At 36.0% G+C, this 25,952-nt stretch overlaps 1 protein-coding gene across 4 annotated transcripts in view; it reads left to right on the top strand.

Moving 5' to 3' along the window:
- Window positions 1-25,952, top strand: part of LOC308199452 (uncharacterized protein) — a 490,488-nt gene that overhangs the window by 264,642 nt on the left and 199,894 nt on the right. Inside the window, exon 2 of one of the 4 annotated variants that reach the window (XR_013954658.1) lies at window positions 6,433-6,497. The exons of 2 other annotated variants lie outside the window; for them this stretch is intronic. The gene's annotated coding sequence lies outside the window, so the exon portion shown is untranslated. Of the gene's footprint in view, window positions 1-6,432; window positions 6,554-25,952 lie in introns of all 4 variants that reach the window. One more of the 4 variants, XM_080603633.1, reaches the window with a different exon arrangement.

The raw sequence follows: 25,952 nt of genomic DNA on the forward strand, positions 1-25,952 counted from the left end.
CAAAGCTATTCAAATAATAGGGACCCCTTTCCCATGTTATTCTTTGATAATTGTCACATCCTTGAGGTAAAGATTTTAAGAAACAGGGATTTGTGTGCACACGCACCTTTATTTACTTTATTTTAAATAAAAACTAAGCATTTTCCATGTTATAGTTCTCAAACTAAAAAGAAGAGAAGCTCAATTTTGTTATATATAAATAGATCTTGTAATTATTTTTAGCATGGATGTTATTTGATTAGTGGTATATTTTAAATATGGAACATGTGGACTGGAAGGTCACGTTAAAGTAGGGAATAATGTAGGTTAAAATAACATCCTTTTCTGGAGGTCTTTAAATGATCCTGCAAGAAGCCAAATGCTTTTTGCTATTCAACTTCAATATGTGGGTGCAGGGTAATGACAGGATATATTTAAATATTCTATTAGTCTTTAGTTAATTTTAGTGAACCAGTTAATGAGTGAACCACAGTGGTGTGTACACAAGGAAACTAGCCAATTAAAACTACAGAAAAAACTACATGGAGCTAAAGGAAACATCTTCTAGGACCTGAAAAGTTTTCTTTAAGCTTTCTAATCAGGGATAAAAGGTCATTTATACCTCTTTGTACCTTTTGTCCTTAGTTTCACAATTTCTGGTGTCAAATTCTCACTGAAAAACATAACTCTATTGTAGTTCTTAAGGTACTAACCCCAGGAAGATTGCTGATGGGAATATTAGTTATTTGTAGACTGTGAAGTCTAAAAGCCCTGATGAATAAGAACTTGAATGGTGTTTCAATACCTTTATATCACACTCCTACCATCAAACCCTGGTGTTATTTTTCTTTCCAGGTGTGATTTTTTCTCCTGAAACAGAACTGATACTACTTTTTATTACGTATTTCAGTTGCCACTAGGTTTCTGTCTACACAGAGAAGCCAGTGACACATTTTTCAGAATTCTACACTGAATCTGGTCTTGGGATTGTAGACAGCGAAACTTAAATGATGTTAGTTATTTGTTAAATAAGAGCAGCCTTTAGAGCATTTAATGTCATTTTAATTATTATCATTTGTATTACTGTAGCTTAACTAGACCTGAGAGCACAAACATAAATATGTGACACATTTTGACTCCTTAAAGTGTGCTAGATCTTTCATAGTAAGCAGTAATACTTGCAATGAGAACATTAAGAAGTGACTGGCGGTTAAATGTACTAGGCATGTTGGAGCAGTCTTAAAGACTAGGCCTTTCTTACAAGCTCAAAATAGTTGCTTGTGGTAATCTCATTCACAGGACTTGAGCACTTGCCCTGCCAAGTAGTGTTGAAGAATAAAAATGCATTAATTAAAAACTTGACTGAAAAGGCACTCACATGATGGTAGAGATGGAAGCGCTGTGCTGTGAAAACTATGGAGTACAGTTGTCCTGTGCTGCTGCAAGTTTACCCTTCTATTTGCATACTGGAGAAAATATGTTGACAATATAGGCATGAACACAATGCCATGGGTCCATATTCAAGCCTGGAGTTAAATTTAATTGGGGACCATGTTGCATCTAACAATAAGCTGACAGAAGTTACAAAAATAAGTACTACATAGAATAGGGGTATCTATGTCTTAGTACATTCAGGAAATCACCATTGGACAATCCAATTACATGCTACACTTTCAGTAGCTCTGCAAATAAAATAAAAATTCCAGATCTTAGAGAATAAAGTTGATTACTTTCTCATAATTATTTGCATTAGTGTCAGTTTCTAAATATCTCTGATAAAGTTGTTTCTCATAATTGGTGTATGCAAAGTGTACCATGCCACTTACCCAGCAAGGTCATAGTTGTAATAGCCTTGTCACGACTGGTGAAAATTCGACCCAGTGAATACAATATTCCAATTATTGACATGCCTTTTTTTTTCTTTTTCCTCAGTTTGCTTCAGAAGTTATTTCTAGAATTAATATGATTGCTGTTCTTTGAGTACTATCAGTATTCTGCTGGAAAATACATGTGTTCCCTCAATAAGTGATCATAATGCATCTCTATGTTCAGATGCTCTTTTCTGTATTTTATCTACCTCTGTAATTTTATTTCTGAAGTTTGAGGAATGTCGTTCATTATATTTTGGGTGCCGCTGTAGATCAAAGTAGTTTCTATATGAACAAGCTTTTAATTTGGCAGTGACTGACAGAGAACAGAAGATTGTCTGTAATTTTTTTTTTTACAAAAGAGTTGTGAATAATATAATCCAGAAAATATCAAATTATCCGTTACAAAAGTATTAAAGTACTCTTTACCTATCTCCTAGATTTTAGCATATGCTTAGCTTTCATTTTTAGCTAAGATTTTAGCATATGCTATTAGGTCTTGAAAGTATGAATGAGAATTTCTTGAGTACTCACCATTGCTGTCCTTGTTTCTCCTTACAAACACTTTAAGGACTCCTGTACAGTGAGTTATAACAGTAAAGAGAACATTTACTTTTTATTTATTTAAGATATTGCTACTAAGTTACATCAGGTACTTCTTTGGGCTAGGTACAGACGTTATAAGGCATATCAGAAACAAGAACTTTTTCATTTCTTTGTTAGCCTACATGTGATTGAAGTAGAACCTCACGGTTCCCTTTAAAAAAAAGGGAAAAGATGAATATCTTACAGATACCCAAGCTGAGCTCTCCGTACTTGGCAACAGAGGTTAGCAAGTTGCTCTTAGTGTTTGAGCTTCATAACTCAAAACAGAACAGCAGCATACAGATGCTGCAGGTTTGAGATCATGCAAACAACACTGTCATTCAGGTAGAATGCTCCCTCACAGAATGCCAACATAAATCTGTTGTTCATGCCTACATGCCATAATCAAGGCTTCTGTGATCATAGGAAGAGCCTTCAAATACTCCTGATGTATTCATGTACTCCACTCCCGACTCACAGAAACTCAGAAAATATGAGAGGTCACTTGATTCTTCACTTCGTTCTGAGGCAGGGTCAGTTATAGCTATTCTAGGGAGAACTGGCTGTAATAATTGGTTGTGACCTTGGTTACAGTTATCATGAAATAGTGGAGCTCAAGATCCTTAGTACAGACCCTGCACTTCAGGCAGGCAGGCTTTGGCTTACTCAGGGAATTAGTAAGTGGGATCTCATGAGAGGCACCTCTGAAAGGTTAAGGAGCTTACAAAAGCAGGCAGGTCTTTAAGGACAAGCTCTGCCAAATGCAAGAATGACCCATCAGGATCATTCCATGATATTCAGGAGAGACTGACCTAGGTGCACAGGAAACCCATGATTGAGCTCCAGTGCAAAAGACAGTACATAGGAAGGGAAAAAAGAGTTCTAAGGCTTGGGATTGCCATTCCCTCTCCCACCCTTAACTTTCAGGGTTCCTACTTCTTTTACTATTATTTATATGTTGTGTTTTCTACTTCTTCAGTCATTTGTATTCTCATCTTTCTGCCTAGGCTTCTTTCTTGAAGGGCTGTGCTCATACTAGACTGAGAGATGTTTTTGAGACCAGAAAAGCACTGATTCATGTCTCTCAGCTGTTCTGCTTTTAGACATTCATTGGATTATGTCTAAACAACATGATGTTTATGGCTTTTTTTTTCATTCATATCAGCATGTGATCAATTCCAATTCCTCTCTTTTTGAGAGGTCTAAATAGTCACTCCTCATCTTGGGTTAGTGCAGCTGATGTTCCTCTTCATATATTATATTTCACACTTATTCTTTTTTTTTTTTTTTCCCCAATTTACACAAATCTTCAGTTTGTAAAGATAATTTGGAATTCTACTGCATACCTGCAATCCTTCCCAATTTCATGCCATCCTCAGCTCTGGCAAGAACACTCTTGTCTAAGTCATTATTATTATTATTAATGAAAATGCTGGACAAATCCAAAGTCAGGTGAATTTCTGCCAGGTCAGCCTCCTTTGTCTTTGGTTAACAAACTATGAGAAACTCGTTTCAGAGAATGGTTATTCAGCCAATTTTTGTACCTGATTTTTTGCTGTTTTACCTGTTTTACCAGTGTGCTCATAAAGTGTTTGTGCTAATGTCAAGTGAGATGCTGTCAAAACTTTCATAAAATCAGGATGTAAGAAGGTTCATTTCCTGTCTTTTAAATGTAGAAGCTCCACTACCATGTTGCAGAAGGAAATTAAATTTGGTTTGAATTCTTAGGTGTTTACAGACTTATATGTATGTCTTTTTTTTTTTTGTGCTATTTTGTAAATGGTTACAAATAGGTGGATAATTTATTGCAGAAATTTTAGGAGAACTGAAGTTAGCTTTCTGGCCCATAATTTCTCTTTTTTTTTTTTTTTTTCTCCTTCTCTGTCTTTTTTAATATAGGCGCTTTGTTCACCCACTTTCCATCTTCTGGCAACTTTGCAAGTCCTCAGAGATAACTATAAACAACTCAGAAATTGCTTTGGCCAATTCTTTCAGTATCCTAGAATAAAACTGAGCATATTCCAGTAATCTGGAAACATGCTACTTTTCAGACAGCCTCCCACATAGTTTACTTTTAAGGAAGTACACCATACTTCAAATTTCATTTCACCTAACTTTTTACTGAAGCACAACATCCAAAAAAAGCTACAGCTTTTCATACTGTGAAAAGCTGACAGTTTCCTTATAGATCCAGTTTTACAGCTGCATTTGCATGATCATTAAAATGACCCATAAGAATGAAGGCATAAAAAAAATTCATTCAAGAACTTAGGAAAAAAAATGAGACTAAGAAGTCAGTATTGCAATGTATATGGCTGCAGGAGATTACTTAAAATAGGTAAATTTATACTCTATTTCTAGATTCTTATTGATTATTGTTTTTATTTACTATTTAAATGGAATTATTACTACTTATAAAGTTTATCCAGCCATTAGTATGTACCTCGACATCTGTGGTGCAGTTTAATGGAAAGCATCATTGATGCAACTGTCTCCTCAAGGTGTAAAATCTAGAGAAGGAAGAAAATGATTAGTCACAGTGACAGAGTGAACATTTGGGAATTACTTTTCTGTGCATATCATTAAAAGATCAATAAGATGAATATATAGAGGCCAATGCTATTTACTGTAGAAGTACGAGAGAAAACAGAACAGCCATACTTGGCATGACTTAGATTTTGCTCTTTGATCTAGTGCTCTTCTGTGATGGAATTTTGAAGGGCTGTGATAAAGGTCACCTTTGCTGTTCGGCGTTTGTTCTCATCATAGTCCTAGTGCACATTTGTGCCTCGTGCAGACTAAGAGTCAGATGGCTTAGTTTTAAAATGTAAAATTTACCTTCATAGATTTTATTCATAAAATGAAAATATTTTTCTGTGCACTCTATATCAACCTCCCTTCTAAATCTAAAAATAAAACTGTTTCTTGTGCTTTACTTTGGTTGACTCTACGAATATAATTTTTTCCTGTTTGAGGTTGGTGTATGCCTTAGTATATAGAAAAATCAGGGAAAAAAAAATGAAATAAAGAAAGAAAATTGATATGAAATCTATTGCATATGGGAGATTATGTTGCAGTGGTTCCTCTGTGAAGGACTACCAGAGAATACAATATATCTATGGCTAGTGTTACACTTAATTAATACAGACACATTACAAAGATTTAATACATTTAATATGCTACATGTATCCAGGTATTTCTGTTTTGACTAGTGTTTCGGTTGCACCCAGTTTGGCCATATGCTTAAGGAAAAACCTGATACCTGCATGCTTCAAGACAGACATGTTATTTTCAGCCATGCAAACCTGCATGCACATTTGCATGTAATTTAACAAGTAGTTTTAGTAGAATTTGATGGAACATTTGAACAGGATACCTTTATGTCTACTAATAATAGTAACTAGGCCTGTAAACCAATTGTGCAATGCTTTAGGTTAATCCGGTAATAATAATAACCACAGATACTACTTTTTTGAGGAAATGTCTTCATTTAACACCAGAATACAGACACTGGTATTGGCACTGCAATAGGTAGAGAAACAGCATAGCATGTTAATATCAGAAAAGAGAGTCAGCAGTTTGGTAAAGACAGTCATTTGTTTCTTAAATCCAATTTAAATGGTGAAGATTTTTTTAATGAATAATAATAATCAAGTGTTTTCACAATATGTCTCTTTAAAACTTTTTCTAGGTTTTGTTACTGCTTTACAATATCTTTTCTTTGTAGAAAAATAAGCTGGATATACCATTGTGCAGGGTGCTGAGATCTATTGATATTCTCACTACCTATGCTGTGACTTCAAAGCCAAGTCCGTAACAGTACTAGAGATGTTGCAGGAATAGGCCCAAGTTAATTGGCAAATGTTATTTTTCTATCTGATTTAGCATGTATATTTACATATATATATTACATGTTACATGAATTATCTACATTGTAAATCCCATTATGCATCTCTCTTCAGAATGTTAACATAATGTTTTCTGTTTTTTCCTCCTGCAGTCTATTTCCTACTGCAATATGTGAAGAAAGCTCTGTCCAGGCCCTTCTCAATCCCTACTGAGGAGGTGAGCTACAAATGGATTCCAAAGGCATCATTTCTCATGTATCATTCTGCACTGCTGTGAGTACTGATATACACTGATAACTGCTGTTTGCCTGTCCAGCTCTAGGGTCGGGGGGGGAAGCAGACGAATGTTGTGTTATGACACCTTCTATGCATAGTGCTAGTCTTTGGCCACCCACTTTCAGCACAGTCATATTCTGACCACCAAGATTTTATGTTCTTGCTCTTTTCTCACTATAATAATGATTATTGCCTTATCTACATTTGAGAGTATGTAACAGTATTTTTTTTTTTGTCAATGATCTCTTTTATTCCTTGCGTTGTGTTTGTTCTGCTTCTGATTTTCTTGTATATTTCTTACTTGTTTGTTGGAGGATGCATAATGGGAACTAATGTTTTGTTGATGAGGTCTTCAGCTTCCAGAATAGGAAGCTATAGCTTTTTTTTGTTTGTTTTTATATTTGACATATTTCCTAAACAATGACTAGGAGGAGTTACTGTTTCTCATCCACATCCAGTTATGTCACTTTGGCTGAGCCACAATAACTGACTGTATGTGTGCATTAAGAATTGAAGGATTAAGTAAAAAAAGCTGGGAACAGGAAAACGTGCTTACAGTTGTTTACTGAAGCTCAGCTCCATCTTAACTTCTTCAGCTATAGCAACTTTATTGAGCATGTGTACTCTTATTTGCCATAGTTCTGGATGCAGAAGGAGAGATTCAGACTCTTTTGGTAGGTACGAGCACCAACTGTGGTGGTAGGTTAATAGTACTGGAAATGACAGTTTCCAGCTCTGTGATGGATGATGCAGCATTTTTGAAGCAGCTTGCAGACCATTGCCTGGCACAGGACACTCTTCTGTAATAAAGAAATGGTGCCAACAAGATTGTACTTAAATTCCTATTCCTCACAGACTCAGAGGCCTGAGTCTAGGCATCAGGAAGGTGTATACAGTAGATTTGCATTTCGCAACATTGAATACCCTCTTGAAAGAGATGCCTTTCAGACACGGAGCAGTGAACACTTTTTTTGGTTGTTTGCTTTTAAAAATGCTCAAATTCCTTGTGAATCTGGGTCAGCAAAATAGCGGCATTGTTGTACATGTCTGAAAACTTTTACTGTCCAAATAAATTATCCAGAAATAAGTATCTACATCTTTAAGAAGTAAAATTCTCTTCATGCAGGCATCAGTGATTAACAGAAGTCAAGAGGGAATGCCTTATCTTTTGTTGACTATTTTGAAAACTTACAAAGCCTGCAGACTTCCTTGAAATTACAAAAAAAAAAAAAAGGAAAAAAAAAGAAAAAAGTTTTATAAAAGTGACACAGGTACAGACCAAATTCTGAAACCTTCATAAATGAAATGTAAAATTTTAAAAGTCTGGATTTCTTTTCAGTCTCTAATGAGAGCTCATCTCATTAAAAATTAACACCTTTTTATGATACCTAATTTACTTATAAATCTTATTGCCACTCATTATCAACTTTCACGGACATCTCAATCAACCTTATGATTAAATCTATTTTATTCAGGCTATTCTTTTCCCACTGATTTTAATTCTACCTTAATGACTTTCTTTTTCTCTCTGAAAATTATTTCAATATATTTTAATATTTTCTCACTGTTCAATATTTTCATACCTTTAAACTTGACTTTTTTTTTTTTTACAAGTATGCTGTGTTTGTTTATAACTGTATGAACTCCTAACTGTATAAACACATTAGCATCCAGGAATATTTTTTGTTAGAGGTTTCTTCTTACTTCCCAAAAGAGTTTAAATGCAAATAACAGGTGCTGCATTTTGCATTTCACTTTAATGTATTTGTGAGCAAAGGCAGCCTTAATTGTGACTGAGTAAACACTGAAGGTCAATCCTGCCATGTGACAAGGTATTAAATTCGATAATCCTGACCAGGTGAAATGACCACAGGCAAGCAATAAAGTCTATCTATTCCCTAGAGTTCTGGTACGCCAGAAAATTATTAGACATACTTTCTAGGAAGGTTTCCTATAGAATCTGAAAATGAACTCATTATTTTACCTGATTATCTACTGCTTGAAGGGATGATGTTACTCTCTAACACATCGTGCACTAATAACTAAGAGTATATAAAAAATAAAAAGACAGGTCTTTTAATAAATGTTAAGTCATCTTGCAGATAGTATTCATCTTTATTCTCCACTGGTTCATGTGGCATACTATGTTTCAGAACCTCCTAAGATAAGTTGTTTCTTACCATGAGACAAATATATGGACAGGTGCTTCCCTTTTGTCCTCTTTATACATTACACTCTATTTTGTCAGGTTCTTTAAAGTGCAAATTAGTCTGTTTAAACTGAGTCAAGCACTGTTTCTTACAACATTTCATAACAACAACATATTTCAAAAGATTGTTATGATTCTTTCTCTTTGTTGCAGTGATAGAAAACAAAAGCATTTCAGTGCATTTTCTCTTAGCGAATGAGGGTTCAATGAGGAATTTGCCCCCAGTGACAGGAATATGGAGCAATACTTCTATTTGCAAGACAAAATCTCAGTATAAGAAAACAACTTGGTTGTTTCCAATGATGTGTGTTCTAAGAAAGTAATGACAATTCTTCCACTAAACTTCAAGAAAAATAAAGCATATTTGGGATTGTGTTTGTGAATGGTTTGAGGAAACAGTATCAAAATGTGCTCTTCTTAATTTATTTCAACAAATGAGTGCTTAATGATATTTTTGTCTTAATTTGCCATGGGTTAGTTTAGTCTTAGGAGCACTTTAGGTAAATACTTTTAAGAATAGATAGGCATTTAACATATATATTTGTTTAAGTACTCTCCAGAATACTGGAACATTGAAATGTAGCCAGCATCTTTTATCCAGTAATGGTTTGTTTTAGCATCTGGGTACTCCAAACTCCTGTCAGTCATGACAAATGGTAGTTTCTTGTTTGTTTAATTTTGTACTGTTTTTGTCTGTACAGTAGAGAACTAGCTATAAAGAACTGTTTTAAGGGAATATTATGCAGTCAGTCATTCATTCACACTGCTCCCATGGCATAATATTGTTCCTTTATGCTCTGTTGTTGATATTGTTCCGACTTGGATGGCCTAATAATCAGATAATAATCATAATACAAGCTTTCTTTAAAAAGCCTTCAAACCTTGAAGTCCCCATTGTATGTTATTTGGAGAAATAGTTTTAATATTTGCATCTCAGCTTGCACAGGCAATATCATATTATTTGAAATTGTGTTCTATGATGATTCCCTCAGGTAAGGACTCCACAGCTTCAAAATGTTTTTGTGCCATTTGGCACAGGTAGATTTTTCTGCAGGAGCTAGTCAAACATGAAATAATGGAAAGTTTTGTTTGGTCTTATCTCCAAAATTTTCCTCAGTTCTGTCTCTCTAGATCCTGCTTCTGACTTCTTTTCAGACAGCAGGTGGCAGAGTCCTGAGCCTATGGATTCCCCTGATTAAATAAAAGAGAGATGTCTAGATATATTTCCTACCTAAGTGACATGAAAGGATGTATTTCTATTACCATTTTTACTTGGAAGTGAAGTAAAATTCAAATGCTTTGAATTTAACAAATATCCCTGCTTAAAATACTTACCATTTGCTGACCCGTGGGTCATTGCTGTCTAGACTGCTTCAGGCACCATGCTCTCTGAAGGCATCCCTGGTGGCTGCTGACATTTAAACTGTAGACTTTTTAAAGAGTTGCCTCTCATTTTTTTCTAATAAAGGAATTTTGTTATTTTTAGGGAGGAACTGAAATAGTTCTATCCCCTGCTTTTAGATAAACGCTTTCTATTTAATCATTCCATTTCTCTTTAGCTGAGTCTTTCATTCAGAGGAAGTTTAGAAAATTTCCAGTAGCTTTCTTGAGCATTATTTTTTTTATCAATGTGAATAAAATAAAATACAGTAGAACATCCACATTTTTTTTTTCCCTAGGAGGCTAATCTCTTTTGTAGTGTATTTTGAGAGTTATGCAAGAGAAAACCTGAACAGGACAATGCCAAAATACTGCACGTTTAGAAACATTATGAAGTTATACCTGTGATAGCTTGTTGCAGTCAAATGCACTTGAATATTAGCGATCTCAGATTGAGAGCTCTGGTTGCCAACAAAACAAACTGTTAGGCCACTGTGTCAGGATGCATTGATTGATTGGATACAATGCCACCAGTCTGCATTTGAAAGCCACACAAGCTCAGCAATAGAAAACTGAAGCCCTTAGAAATCTTTTCTAATTGCCTAACAAAGCAAGCACTGCAGTATTTGCAAATTATATTCTATTGAGACTGCACATTACAAAATATTTAAAATACTGTTCAAATATATAAAGTTTTTTAAGCAAAATGAGGTGTTATAATTTAAGTATCTTATCCCAAGGCAATTATTTGATTCTTAATTTGATAGTGGCATACTGTCTATAAAGTATGTGTAGCAGTTACATAAAAAATAATGAAAACTTAGTTGTATTCATAATAAAGTAGTGACATTGACATTAAATAAGTAAGTTCACCATGATGTTCTAATCATGTAATTGGCATTTATTCAGAAACATAATTCTCTGAGATAGCTTGATTGCATTCATTATTACCAGTTGGAGCCTCCTTAATGTTTTTATCAGCCTGATTCAGAATGCTAAATCAGAGTAGTGATGCTGGAATTTACTCCTAACTCAGGCTGCAGGTTAATGTTTTCATATTTTAAATATTTCTGAACTGAAGTCCTCTCTTGAACCTTGTTGTAAAAACCTTTTGCCTCTTGAAGTAAATCTGTGTGTCAGCAAAACTAGACAAGCTTATTCATTACAATTAAAATAAACTAATCTGAAGCTAGTTTATTTAAAGTAAGTTTGTTCTTAAGTCATCTCAGGTTGGTTTGACTATGAATTTCTTTACTGCCCTGCATACTCAGCCAGAGACAGCACCTACCTCTTGACTGACCACTTCAGGTATTGGCCCATAAAAAAAAAAAAAAAAGCAAAATTTAAAATTAAATGTTATTAAGTAACAGAAAATCAGCAGTAAATGCCTTCTGGTGGTCATACAAAGGACAATGAAAATAAACACTTTACTGTGGATGAAAAAAAGCTGACTGAAAAGTTCTTGCTGTTCTTCCAATCAGAGCATCTCTGTACTGCTAGATAAATATCCATTTACTTTTTGAATTGATAAGGACGTGCATGCTGATAGTGTTTATTTTCATGAGTGAAGCACATAAATTCCTATACCTTAGAAAATGAATAAATTTCATCTGTGAATAGGAAACACTAATATTGCAAAATAATAACAATATATATATATTTATATACATATACATCTATACACACAAACAAGGTACCTTTAAAGTTAAGTGCTTGGGCAGAAGGTGTCCCCAGCATTATTGATTTCATTCCTCTGCTGAGTTTTTTTCTTCTCTGCTTATAAAAGAAAAATCTAGTAGTGAAATTCCCTCAGTGGTAACTTCATTTAATGTGTTCTCATGCATTTATTTCTCCCCAGTTGAACTCAAGTAGAATTAAACAGGAAAGGGTGGTTAATTTGCTTGCATTCATTTTGAAAGAGGATGCTTTTGCTGCACTCTGCTGAGTCTTCGCATGAGTCTCTTTGGCAGATATTAGTGTTTCTGTTACTAAACTGAACAGAATGTTGGTAATAAGCTGTATTGCAACCCATTGAGGTTCTGTGGAAATGTAAAACAGATAGTAAATCATGTAATTTAAGAAAAATTTCCCAAGTGTAATACAGGTGGGATGGCAGTTCTGTGTCTTATTAAGATGTCAGAATGGAGCCATTATCTGAGACAGCACAGTATGCCAAACTGTTGTTATTTGTAGGGACATTTGTTGGTAGACTCATTTATTTATTTATTTATTTTTAAGGAAACAAGTAAAGCTATCACGTTAACCTTCTTAAGGCATTTTGGCGAAGTATTCTTTGAGGAGTCCTAAATATGGAGACTTAAAATTCATCCTGTGCGCCTGTGATATGTGCCTTTCACCATTTCTCTAAAAGAATATCTGAATTTTGCCAGGCTTGGAGTGTTTGAAAATATGTGAGTTCTCTAAGACTAGGAGGAATAATCAGATTTGGAAACTGAGTTCCTTGAATATTGTCTGCATTGAGCATGTTCCAGCTTTGAGAAGGACTTTCCTTCCCATTAGACCCTTTACTTATGGAGGTCTGAACCTCCAGATCTGTGAACACAGGGATTTACTTTCCTCGGTACCGTATGATGATGGTGTCAGTTTCCAGATACCAGAGGAAGAACTTGTATGATACAATTACTGTGGCAACAAGGCTTGATGTCTGTGAGAAGGAGAGCTGTAGGATAGAGTGGGATTTCATTTGCCCAGAGAGCAGACTGCAATATTGGATTGGCAGGGAATGGGGAGCTGGGGAGAAGGAGAAAGTGAAGACTGTAAGTCAACAGTGAAAGGGAGATGTTACAAGTGGCAGGTTTGCCCTGTTCTTGTTGCTGAAAACCGATTCATAATACGTTTGTGCAATGAAGCTGAGCAAGGTCTCATTCTCAGCTTTAATGTGCCTAATTTCTCACAGTTTAGCACTGTAACCTTAATAATCATCTTTTAATTACAAATCAGTGTAATGTGTGCCAATATGTATATGGGTGCTAAATATGAATTTCTGGAAGTAATGTTGTAAAGCAAATGAACTGCTATACACTGATGTTGTTCTTTTGAAAGTTAATTTATGTATCTAGTGATTCCCTTATAGAGTCCCTGTCTGGAGATTAAACCCAAGGGTTTAAGGTATTAATTAATTTTAAGTATTTGACCTCATCTGTTTAATTAGAGGATAATCTGGTACCTGCCTGCTTTTCTTGCTAGAGCTTGGGTATTATTCTTGATTAAAGTCTGTCAAAGGTAAATCATTTCTATGCACAGAGATGCTCTGTCAGGGCTGTGGGTGTTTTGAGACTCAATGCATCCAGAGCAGATATGTCTTTATGTACCCCAATCCTGTTTCACCTTCTTATTAGGAGTATTGCCTCTCTAAATCAGTATTCTAAGAAACATAGCAACATAGTTTTAATAAATCGCTTTACTAATTTTAATAATAGCTTTTACAAACAATTTTGATGGCTGTAATTCACTAATGGAGCTGCAGCACCAGCATACGGTCCTTTTTCAGAATCGCTAGCTGAAGTATTATGATGAAATTGTTGGGTGAAATCATGTCTGTATTGACATTGATAAGAATTTTAGCATTCACTTAAGCAGGAACTGAATCTCACCCAGTAGCAAAAGCGCCAGGGCCAGGACCTTTGAGCTTTCCCTGCAAAGGACAGAAATAAGCAACTGACTTTCTTGTCTGTTGGGAGGAGGTGAGGCCAGGACAAACATTCAGAGGCTACACACAGCCGCCTGTAACCATATGCCATGAGCCTGCTTGCTGTTGCTTTTTGATGCACTTTTTCAATCCATGGGTTATTATCTTAGGAAATAACTGAATTGCAGAGAATTTGGGGCTGGTTTCTTGAGAGTTACACTTGTCTTTACCAGCATGCCCATATTAAACTTGATTCTAAATAAAACATGACAGATAAAAACTTTGTTGTATCACTGTTCAAAATAAATTGAATAATTTCCTAAAACATAGAAAGAGAATTCCCAAACTATGCAGGCAGGGAGCAAGAACATTACTGATTTTGTCTACATCTGCAAGTAACTTGGACCAGTATCTGCACAGTGAAACTAGTTTCCATACTGTACCCGTTTCAAGGAAGATTATGTCAGACTCCATCTAGTGCTGTCCTGTAATTTGAATGCTGATCAGTGTTTGGGGAGAATCAAATGTTCTCTGGTCCACATCTTCTGGCTTAGTTTCAAGTGAAAGGCAGTGATTCATTTCCTTTCTGCTTCCTCTAAGAGCACTTTGTGATGCAAAAGCATGTGCTTAAAAGAGCTACTGCTATTTTTCCCTCAGGAAGAATGTTGCAGTTTTCTATACACTGTGTGTTATTTTTGCTCTGCTTCCAGCTTTGTCTTATTTTTTTTTTCATTTGTTTGTTTGTTTTTTTTTTTTTTTGTTTTAAATGAAATAGCTTATTGAGGTAAAATATTTAGGTTGATTCCTCCCATTTTTTTTCTGGGAGAGAGGGTAGTATGGACAGATGACAAGTCACTGAACTGCAACTACTGATGTCATACAATAATATCAAACGTTTTTTGATCTTTCTTTCCATTCTCTTTTCTTGATTACAAATTTTCAAGGAGTGAGCATTGATTCACATCTGGTTGCTATAGTATAGTTCATGACAATCAAAGACAGAAAGATCCACAAGTCCAGCTTTACAATTTATAAAAGCATGGGGTTTGTGGTTTGGATTTTATGTTATTAGGGAACATTCTGCTTCAGTTTTTAAAAAATAAATATGTGCCCTTCTAGTAAAATATGGTAGAATATAAAAGAGCATTCAGTTAAAAAGAATATAAATATCCAAAATAAGCAAAAGAATTTACCCTTTTATTTTTGGAATAGTGATTATATGCTCACTGGGGGCTTATTCATTAAAATAGTAATAGCCATCACTTACTCTCTTTACACAGTGAGAGCAAAGTGACCGTGCAAAAAGGAACTGCCAAAGTGATAATCCAGCTGTTTCTTTCTGCTTTTACCTTCAACATTGCAGAATTCATAGCTACATTAAACAGTTGGAAAATATTTAGAAGGATGGGATTGTTTCTTGGGGGATAGAGAGAAGCATGGGTAAAGCCATAAATGAGTAACTTTGTGAGGCCAGGGAAAATGAAACAGTCCTAATAAAGCAGAATGTCATTTGAGAAAGACCTAGCATGGTTCAGAAATGTGATTTTTGCCACTGCTGGTGCATACCGGCCCTTCTTTTACTCTGGCAGAGCAGGGGCCTGGGAGCTGGCTGGGCTGGTGCAGGCCTGCACTGCCTGGGCCTGGTTTCCCCATGTCCAGCAGCCTCGTGCCTGTGGGCTCCCCAGATGCAGCTTCAGCTCGGCGACTGCCCGGCATGAGAAGGGGCTGGTGGCCCTGGGGGTAGGGGCATCGCAGCCCATGGCTGGGAGCCACCATGCACAGCCCTGGGCCCCAGCAGATGGGAGCGGGCAGGGCCCTGTGCAGCTACGTGGGTGAAGGCCTTTCCCCACCTCTGCCCCGGCAGGCCGGCCTCCTGCAGGACCCAGGGAACACCGGGGGGCAAGCATAGCACCAGAGAAGGGTGTAGATACTAGGAAGATTTCATAAAGCTGTTTTACCTGTTTTATGAATGAGAGTTTTCCGTATTAGTTAAATAGTTTTGACTCTTAGGCTGTCAAAATGAAACAAACAGAGAGAAATAAAAAATATTGGATTAACAGTAAATTCTTGGTTCCATATATACATAGTGTTTTCTTTTGACTATGGCAAGTTGTTGAATGCAACATTGCGTGAGGCAAAAGGAGATGGAAATTAGATACGTCAAACACGTGAATTGCTAACTGCAATGGTCAGATTTAAAAACTAGAATAAAAGGGTTGAACAGTTGAGTTAGAGGATTGACAGTAGGAAGCGTATTGGATTAAATGGGTGTGGAATAGAAGCAACATTACAATGTGAAATGGAACTCAGACTTTTTGTTTTCTAGTTAGGAGATTGAAGTTCTTCCTACGATATTAGAAGTTAGGAAATGATACAGGACCTGAAAGTTAAGAAAGTAAATGGGAATCAACTGAACTTCCTGGGTGCAACACACAACTGTGCCCAAGGTAGCACAGGGTTGCAACTATGGGTTAGTCATAAGAGGAGAGAAGAGAGGTGAGAAAAATGGAGCAGATCCTAGCCCACAGAATATAGCGTAGCTCCAAGTAGCTGCCTTTTTCGTGGACAAGAAATGGAGCCTATCAATATAAAACAGATAAAGGGAAGGACCTTCTGCAGAATCCTTATTTCTGAAAATTAGTTTCTTTTAGAAAAAATAACATCTGTGCTGAGTCTATCCCCCATGTGTCACTGTAGGAGCACCTTTTATTCCTGAGTTAACATTACCATTCACAAGCAGGAAAAGAGATTGGGCTACATGCAGAGTTTCTGGGCTTTTTGATAATCAACTTCATGGTATATACTGTGTGCTGTATGTTAAAAGTTGATCTTTTTAAATGTAAGCTGTTATTTTTCTAACTATCTGACAACCCACATAAATTCACAACTGCTTTTATGGTGCTTTTCCATTATTTTTTGTTGCTTGCTAATTACTTTTCTTGCCCAATTTCATTTGCAGTTTGAATAAATAAACTGTTTGGTTCTGCCTTCAGGTTATTGTAGGAATAGTCAATATGCAGCTATAATAAAATCATAAATTTCTTTGAACAGGCAATTTCGAACATATCCTTCCACAGGGTTTTAAAGTTCTATTATTGTGGAAGTAACTTGCTTAGGAGCTAGAAAGTTTTAGTGCTAATTTCTGAAGTTTGGAAGAAATTGAAATAGAATCATACATAGCTCTACGTACTGCACAGGTTGTTGAAATATTTGCCTGGTAAGTTAGGTAAATATATGTATAGTGGAATGCAGAACATTGAACAATTTTATTCCTTTTTATCTCAGTTCAGGGAAGTTTTGGGCTGCAATCAATAAGCTGGGAGGAATCATTAATAACAGAATTACAGCAAAACTACATATTTGCTGCATTTCACCATTCTTAACCTGGGTAAAATTTTGTAAACTAAATACGCACATCCTTTTCTATGATCCTACCTTTGGTAGCTGATCATATGAAATGGCATCATTCCTTTTTGTCCTTCTCACCTTCATACTACATGGGATTATCTTTATTACTTGGATGGAATTTTGTCCTGAGGCATGCTTAAAATTTTTTAAAGAAAATGAGATCCACTAACTTCCAGTAAAGTATCACAGAAATTGCATGTTAACATTAAGGACAGGAGGGTTCTTAAGAAGTAGGACTCATTTTCCCACTTCTGTCAGTGTGGTAGCAAAGTTAGGTCCTGCTGGGTATGGAGACAGCAAAAGGAGCACAGTGGTGGCACATTGATTTCACTTTCATGGTTATTCTGTTAACATGCATAAAATAACTTTGTTTCCTACACAGGTTCAGTTACATGGCATTTACAGTGGTCTCCTGGGTCGTTTTTCCATTTGTAGTTAGATGTTTATTGTTCTTGCTGTGCTCTCTAGTAATTGTTAATCCGAGTGTTGTAGGCTTAGTGAGCTTTGCTGTTGCAGCCAGGTAAAATCATGACTAACCTAGGAGCATGTATATCCCATTTTCTCAAATACTTAGCTCACTTGTCATATCCCTCAAGGCTTTGTAATTAGATAATAGAAAAGAAAATGCCAGCTCCAAGTAGCTTTGCATGTATAAGCTTGAAAATAATAAGGTATTAATTTCATTTTGTCTAGTATTTATATCAACACAAACACATTTGCATTTGTAACACAGAGCAGTGGGCATAGATTAGCCATGATTTGGTATATCCAAGCAACAAGAGGGATCATTAACAGCACCATAAATAGTAAAAAAATTACTTAGGTATATCTAAATAGTCACAGAGATAATTGCTTTTTAGCTGCCACACAGCTATTTAATATTCTTTAGAGGTCAGTTGCTTAAGCTGTACGTATTACTGCATTGTGCAAAGGCAGTTTGTAGGAGCTGTGAATAACAGAAATGTATGAAAGACCTTATGGTATATAATTGCTAATAGGCCACTAGTGGCTACTGCCTCAAGAATAAAAATTAGGTTGTTTCATGAAGAGTAATACACATCTGGTCGGTGTTCTGCTGATGTAATATGACCTTGATCTCTGGACTAGAAAAAGAGATCACGGTGGCAAAGAAATTAATTCAGCTTGGTTAGCCTACATTAGTGGCAATGGATGAGGTAATTTGTCAGGCCACAGCTAAGTTTGCTGACTAAAATTTCCTTTCTTCCTTCTCTTTCCTCCAAATAATGGGCAGCCAGGAGGATCTTTAGCTGTTGCATCTAGAGGAGATTTATAATCATTGTTGTGTGCTGCTTGCATAATATATAAGCCTTGGGAATAGTCCAGTTACGTACTTTCATACCTGCCATAAGTACAATATTTTAGCAAACACTGAATTAATTGATGTTTAATCAGCTTGGAAGGGGTTTTTGAGGTCAGGGTCACATCTAAACCTTGTATCAACCAGAAATTTATTTATTTTTGCTCTTTATTTTAAAGCCAACACTTAACTGTGTGTTTCTGTTAGATCAACAGAAGGTGTGTAACCAGCCCCGTACAATATGTCGGGCCAAAACTCTTGAAGGTTGAAAGCTTGAACTCGTTGTGAACCCAATGACTGGTTCTACAGTGCTACAGTCTGCAATATTTTGCAGTCCTAAAAATCAGAATGCTGCTGCTTTCTGTGCTGCAAGGATGTAAAATGTATACCAGCTTTTTAAGCCTCTGTAATGTTAAGGAGAGAAGCTATCAGATGCCTTACAGAATGCTTGTAAGTTTTATACACAAATGACTTCTCTGATGCTGTTATGTTCATCTGAGACTGCAAATCCTTGTGCTTGTCCGTGTGATTGCAAAACATAGTATTTATCCCAACTAATGTGTGTCAATGTGTTTCATGGCTAGTTTTCCATGAAGGGATTATCTAGGCACTGAAGAATGCAGCCAGATTTCTGACCTCATTTACTCTGTTACAACATGTAATTGTTTTTGACAGCAAAAGCTGCAGTACTTGGCTTAAGCATTGTCATATACAGGATATTCTCCAAAGAGTGCTTTCCTTCCCTTCTTTTCAGATAATTTTTTTTTTTTTTTTTTTAAAAAAAGACCAGGTAAAAATGAGATAACAAACGAAGAAGTGGTGATACTTTGTTTCCATCCTAAAGTGTATTGTACAATTGGTCCACCAATGTATTATAACATGTGCAAAGGATGCAAAACACACAGAATGTGGAAGAAGGGATGAATTACTGGAATAAAATGAATCAGGATAGGGAGGTCACTCATATAACTAATGGCTCTAGCAAACAAGCTCTGGTATATCTGGTTGGAGCAGCTAGAAAAAGTACAGCCTTCACCAGTCTGTCCTTATCCTCTTGTATCCCCTGTAGCAAAACCGGCAGAAATAAATACTTGTTTCCATGCTAGCTGCTGCAGTGCGGCCCTAAACATTATTGCAAAACTTTTTTAGTTGTACTTTTAAGCTAATAAACTAAAGGTGTAAGCATTGGTGGCTAAAGGGCAGGGATATTTTTTTTGAGTGGTGGGACCTTCAGCAAAAGTAAATCAGATAGTTGAGGGCACTAACAACTGAAACTACTGGTACTGTGCAGTGCTTACAATGAGTCACGTCAATACATAGCCATCTAGATATTATGTGTTATGACTACTAGAAGGGGGAATTAACCTGTAAAGAAATTAGGACAAAGGGAAAATTATGTGAAATCAATTTGAATTTTATGGAAAACAGGCTTTATCATGCATCATTCTGGAGGAAAAAAAGGAAAAAAAAAAGTGAAACTAGCCATTTGTGAAAACTGTGTGAATAGTTATTGGTCTACTTCAGTTTGTGCTGAACTGAAGAACAGTAAATTTTGGCTAATGATGGGAAAAAAAAATTTAATCAATTCTAGAAACTATACTTAGTACTCTAGTACTACCACAATACTTCAGTGACATTGTACCTTTTAACTTGAATATTCTTCCTTAAGAGCCTCTCTTCACAGCTACACCCATCCTTGAGAAACAGTGAGTGTCTTTTTAGCATATTAAACCATTTAAACAACAAACAAGCAATGGAAGTTGTAAGAACAATATTCCTTATATTTAAAAAGATCTTAATTTCACCCTGTATGATGATACCTGGTTGGCTTATTAATTATCACTATTTTTTGTTGTCATTAGTTAAAGTCAGTCTGCCTTATTAACCTTGTTGTTTGCTTTTAATAGCCCATCTAAAGATTTTCTTCCTGCTCTTGTCTTTGCTTGTATGATCAGTCCTGTTATGTACTGCTACAACTTAAAGTAAACATTGGAACTCAGCATTTATTTTATCGATAGCCATAGATTTAGTTTTCTTTATATATGAAGGTTTTCCTTATGTCATACTTTCTCTAGTGATTAATACATGAGCTGATTCACCTTCCCACAGGAACATTTTCATTCCTGATAGCCTTTGACATTTAAAGTGTAAGTCTTCTAGCAACAATATAGTACAAAAAACTCTAGGAGACAGGTTAAAAAAAAATAAATTAAAAGAGGATGTCACTGAAAGTTTAAAATTGCAAAATTGCTCCTACTTGTGAACTGTGACTAACCCAAGTGGAGACAGTTTTTTTCAGTAGTTGGACTTGAAAATTATTTTGTAATTTATCACTCTCAGGTGTCACTGTTAGATAAAGAATTCCATTCAGCATGCTGTAGCATGTCACTTGCCAGTGTGAAAACCTGAGCCTGATGTAATTCTGATAGGTTAAAGTTCCAGTGCTGAAGTCCAATACTAATTTTTTTTCCCCTTTGGCTACAGGTTTTAATAATAATTTAAGATTTTACGTCTTCTACCTTAGAGGCATATACATTTAAAAATAGTGAAGTCAGGTATAAACTCATTTACAGGTAAAAGTTTTCTATCAGAACCAAGCGGTTCTGATAGAAGTTATTTTCTCCAAAGCAACGTAGCTGCCAATATAAAAAATTAGAACATGTTTTAGAGATTTCTGAAATTACATGTTTCCTTTACTGTCTACTTCTAAAGTGAGGAAACGAAGCCTGAGTATATCCATTTACTTCCTGGGGAAGCCCATTATACCTTCTGTGACTGACAGAAGATCCTGGAAAATGTTGACAGGTATAAGCTTCTTCTGCGCCACCCTGACAGGAGTTGGCATATGTTCTAGGAGGCTATGAAAAAGTTCAGCATAATTAAGAATCAGCATGTTTGCACCTTCCTCTTTTGTTGAGGTAACTCCAGCACTACCTGTTCTATCTCCCTGTTTAGTGTGTGTGGGGAGAGGGAGGGGGGAACATAGAAGAAAAAAAAAATGAGAAAATTGCTGTAAATCAAAGACAGCATGGCAATTTCCACAATTACAGGTTTCTACCTAAGAGCTGATGGTTAAAATGGTGAAGCCTCCCAGCAGTCACCTCTATAGGCAGGGAAATGTTGGTACCTAGGAAGGAGCAGTGCTCACAACCTCAATATACCAGCACTTTCCGTTTGCAGGGGCACAAGTACCAATGCCACAGCTGCCTCTGGTCAGGGGCCAGAAAAACAGTCTCATGTCTTATTGAAATTGGCTAAATCCAACATAAAAATGAGAGATGGCAAACTGTGGAATAAAGCTAAACCTTCCATAAAACAAGAGAGCTATAACAAGCTCATTGTTTCTATATGTATTTTTCTTTTTCTCTGATTTCTTTTCCCTTCCTCTTTCATGTCTTTTAGTCAATCTTTTATAGCAGTTATGTTTTCCTCCAGGCTGTTTCCTTCTGTAATTTTTAATCTTCTTTAATTGTTTTCAAATTTTTCCTCTAGAGCACTCCCCTAATCTTTAAGGCATTTTCCTTTTTGCTTATTCAGCTTTTCTTTATCAATCCATCTATTTAGCTTTTTGTAATGATGCCCCTCTCTTTGGCATTCAAGTACCATTCCCCAGGATCAAGCATAATATCCCCTCCTAACAAGAAAAGTTTTAAAATTATTGCTAACTTTCTTATAAGTGTTATTTAGGCGAATATATAAAATGAGAGTACTCCTCTGATCATAATGGTTATTTCAGGAAATCTAAATTAGTCTTAGGTTTTGAATCAGCTTCCTAGCCCTGCACTTAGCCTTCTGTATTTAGCCAGTAGACAAACTTCTGTCTTTCTCTGGGATTCAATGGAAAAGAACATCTTTACCCATCCATCAGAGACTTCTCAGTATGGCAGATCAAGAGGTAATTCTTGCCTCTAATTCCATCATCAGTATGTATTTGTTCAATACTTTTACATTCTCTTCTGCCTTTGTTTGTTTGTTTCTTTCTTTTTCTCATGTCCTCTTTATATTTTATGGGGATGGTATCTCTGGGTAGCAAAATAAAAATAAAAAGTAATTCTGGATTTATACCATAACACCTGTGAGTGGGCTTGGTCCTCCGTCCTTGGTGTCTGTCTAAAAGGAAAATTGCTAGGGAACTGTAGTAAATGAAAAAAAAGTTTTCTGTAGTTAATTATGTTGATAATAATTACTAGCTAAATGATAAGAAGAAGTACTTATGAAATTTAAAAATAGAAAAATAACATTTTTTTCATATACAGAGCTCTCATCTATCTAGGCTATGAAAAAGCAAAACAAATCCTACCAACAATATAGATAGTTACACTATAACTGAAAGCCAGCCAGAGCGCATACCAGGTAGTGTTATGTGTTGTATACATACATTATAAATGACATCTCTGCATTGATTTGCAAGCTAAAATCTGGCATAAAATCTACTGAGACAGATGAGAAGCCAGCTGGGATAGAAAGTCATCTTAATGGTGGAAACTGGATGTGTTCAGTTCTTGGCTATCCAGTAGCAGCAGTCATAATTCTCTCATTGGTGAATCAGATTTCTGTTGGTATTATGGAACAGGTAAGTTTTGTGGAGTGACATGAAAAAAAAAAAAGATGAAGTGTATAAAGACTCCTCCTTTGTAAAGCTATTAACTATTAGGTACAACAGGATATTGAAGATATCTTCTTAGAGAACATGAAAGCCACAGATCATGCATCTTTAGTATCACTACATTCAGAATTCTCTAGAAAAAAAACACGATAAGCTGCAAGGAGATCTGCTTTGAGAGGCATTGTAATAAGGACCAGAAACATTTATTTCATGCAGTGGTAAACAAAGATTGAGGAGGATATAAACTGTGTTATCTAGTTCAGTAAGCAAGCAAGATTATGATCTTCAGAATAGTGTTTAGAGTAGGCTTTAAAGGATGAGGTTGCAGATGCCATGACCACAGATGAGGAGATAACGATTCCGGTTTGAGAGGAGAAGGGGTGTATATGTTAGTTTGTGGAGGGCGGAAAGGTTAATTCCAGAGGACTTTGCAGGAAGAAGCCTTATGACTTCTATTCAGTTGATGTAGATGAGTGAAAAGCAACAAAATGTTAAAGTTGAAGCTAAAATTAGAAATAGAAGCAGCAGAAAGCCATTGGTGATGTTGACTATAATAATTCGGGGGGGGAGCTGCAAGGACATAGAGTAGTAGTTGACAGCAAAAAGTCGATGAACATAAGGCGAGAGTGTTCTAAATGCCAGGCAACAGCTATATTTATGTATATAACTGTAATTGAGCCATAGTCTGATGATACAGTAGCATTCAAATAAAATTAGCCAGCAGTTGCAGCGATAGACTGGTATAGACTAGAATCTGCAATATTGATATATTCCTTGGCATAATATTTATTCAAAAAAAGTAGAGGTAACATAGATATACATACATAAATATTTCATTTCATTTTATACCAAAATTTTAAGTAAAAAAAAATATATATATATATTTATACTTCTGACATCTCCTTCTGCTGTGGGCAAATTAAATTTCTTTCTTCTTCATCTGTAACATATGTAAGTAATATTAAGGATGTCTGTGCATGATAAAATTTTCAATATGAATTGCTAATGGCTCTATGTGTATAAGCTCAGAAATCAGCATATAGATTTTTCTCATTTTAGCTGTTTTTCCTCTTTGCTGCTTGTCAGCTGTTTTCTAGATTGATATCACTGTGAACAGACAGAAGTTCTAACGTAATATTCAGCCACTGCTCCAGGGCTAATTACTAGAAAACAAAGTCACAGTCCAAGCTCCTGACAGCGCAAGCCTCGCCCTCTCCTTATCTCTTTGTTGCCCTACATTCACTCGCTGGGATTTAAATCAAACTCTAAAGTCCAGCCAAAAAAAAATGTATCAAATCAAAAAAAATATGTAATATTTTTAAAATGACAAACATAATTGAACATGACACACATTATTTTTTAGCAGAATATATAACCAAGCAGAATTTATTCTGCTGTAGCATAAATATTTCAGTGTAGCATTGCTCAAGAATTGTGCTGCTCTTTGGGTGGAACAACTGTTATGTAATAAAAGCCTAAAGCATAATGTCTAACATGATGCAGTCCATCACTAAACACAGCAAAATTTGTGATCAAAATCACAAAGCATCATTGGAAAAAAAAAAGGATTTAAAGAACTGACAAAAGCCAAAAGGTTACAGTATCCCCATTTTCCTTTTAAGGATGGTGATTTTGCATTTCAGTTCCAGATAGCTGACTTGTCTTCAGAATGGAACCAGACAAATGAAATATCATTCTCATGAATGAAAGTACACATAAAATTTGTAAATGCTTAATTCCTGTTAACAAAAAAAAAGGGGGAGGGGGAGGGGAGCTGTCAGCTGTCTAAAACTGTATATAGGCACTGTAACAGGCTTCCCAGAGAAGCTGTGGATTCCCCATCCCTGGTAGTGTTCAACGCCAGGCTGGACGGGGCTTTGGGCAACCTGGTCTGGTGGGAGGTGTCCCTGTCCATGGCAGGGTGGGTTGGAACTAGATGATCTTTAAGGTTCCTTCCAACACAAGCCATTCTATGATATAGAGCTTGCATGTATTGCTGGACTGAAGTATGAATGAAAGGGAAATCAAACTGATAATTCTTTCTTGAAAGTCTACCATTTCAGTGCAGAAAAGGGATGATAAGGAGCCTATGCACAGTGAAATTTGCTTTGTTGTTGGGTTAACATCCCACAAAGCTTCCACTTCTATTATAAAAAGCACCTGATGTTTCATGCTAGAGCCTCTTTGCAGGGAAAAGATAAGTATTGCTAGCAATCTGCTCCTTTACTATTGTTTTCACTCGTCTCTTTCTATCCTTTTTTTGTGGGTCCAGGTGTTTCCTTTTCTGACATAGCTCAACTTTACCAATGCATGTGAGTCTCATAATATTCAAAAAAGTAAGTAATGCTGTTTTGTGCAGAATATCTATAGCCTCTGATACTTCTGATGACTCAGGTTCTTCACCAATGCACGAAAAAGTGGGAGATGAGAAAACAGAAAGAAAGTGGAAATTGGTGAAAATAGAAAAGAAAGTGAATATCAGGAACAGGAGTTTTGCACAGTTGTGCAATTGTGAGTAGGAAAGAAAAGAAAAAAGATTGCCAAGCAGAAAACATGACACAGAGGGAATCTTCCATGGGAAAGTCGCATAGCAGAATGCACAGTATTTTGACTCATGGAGGCTCATTTGTTAACTTAGATTCAGAATTTGTATTTGTTGTTTAAGTAGAAGAGAACAGAAAGTAGAGGCAAACTATTACTCTCAGCACCTAGGGTTGATTCCACTCCACCATTTCTATATGGGCTTAAAGAAGGCAGTATCAATTCTTTCACTTAGTAATCTGGCAGTAAGGCTCCATAATGAGACTCATTGACTGCTGACAGTCT

Source organism: Anser brachyrhynchus (assembly GCF_964034855.1).
Source record: "Anser brachyrhynchus genome assembly, chromosome: 8".
In the NCBI taxonomy this organism is placed as follows: domain Eukaryota; kingdom Metazoa; phylum Chordata; class Aves; order Anseriformes; family Anatidae; genus Anser; species Anser brachyrhynchus.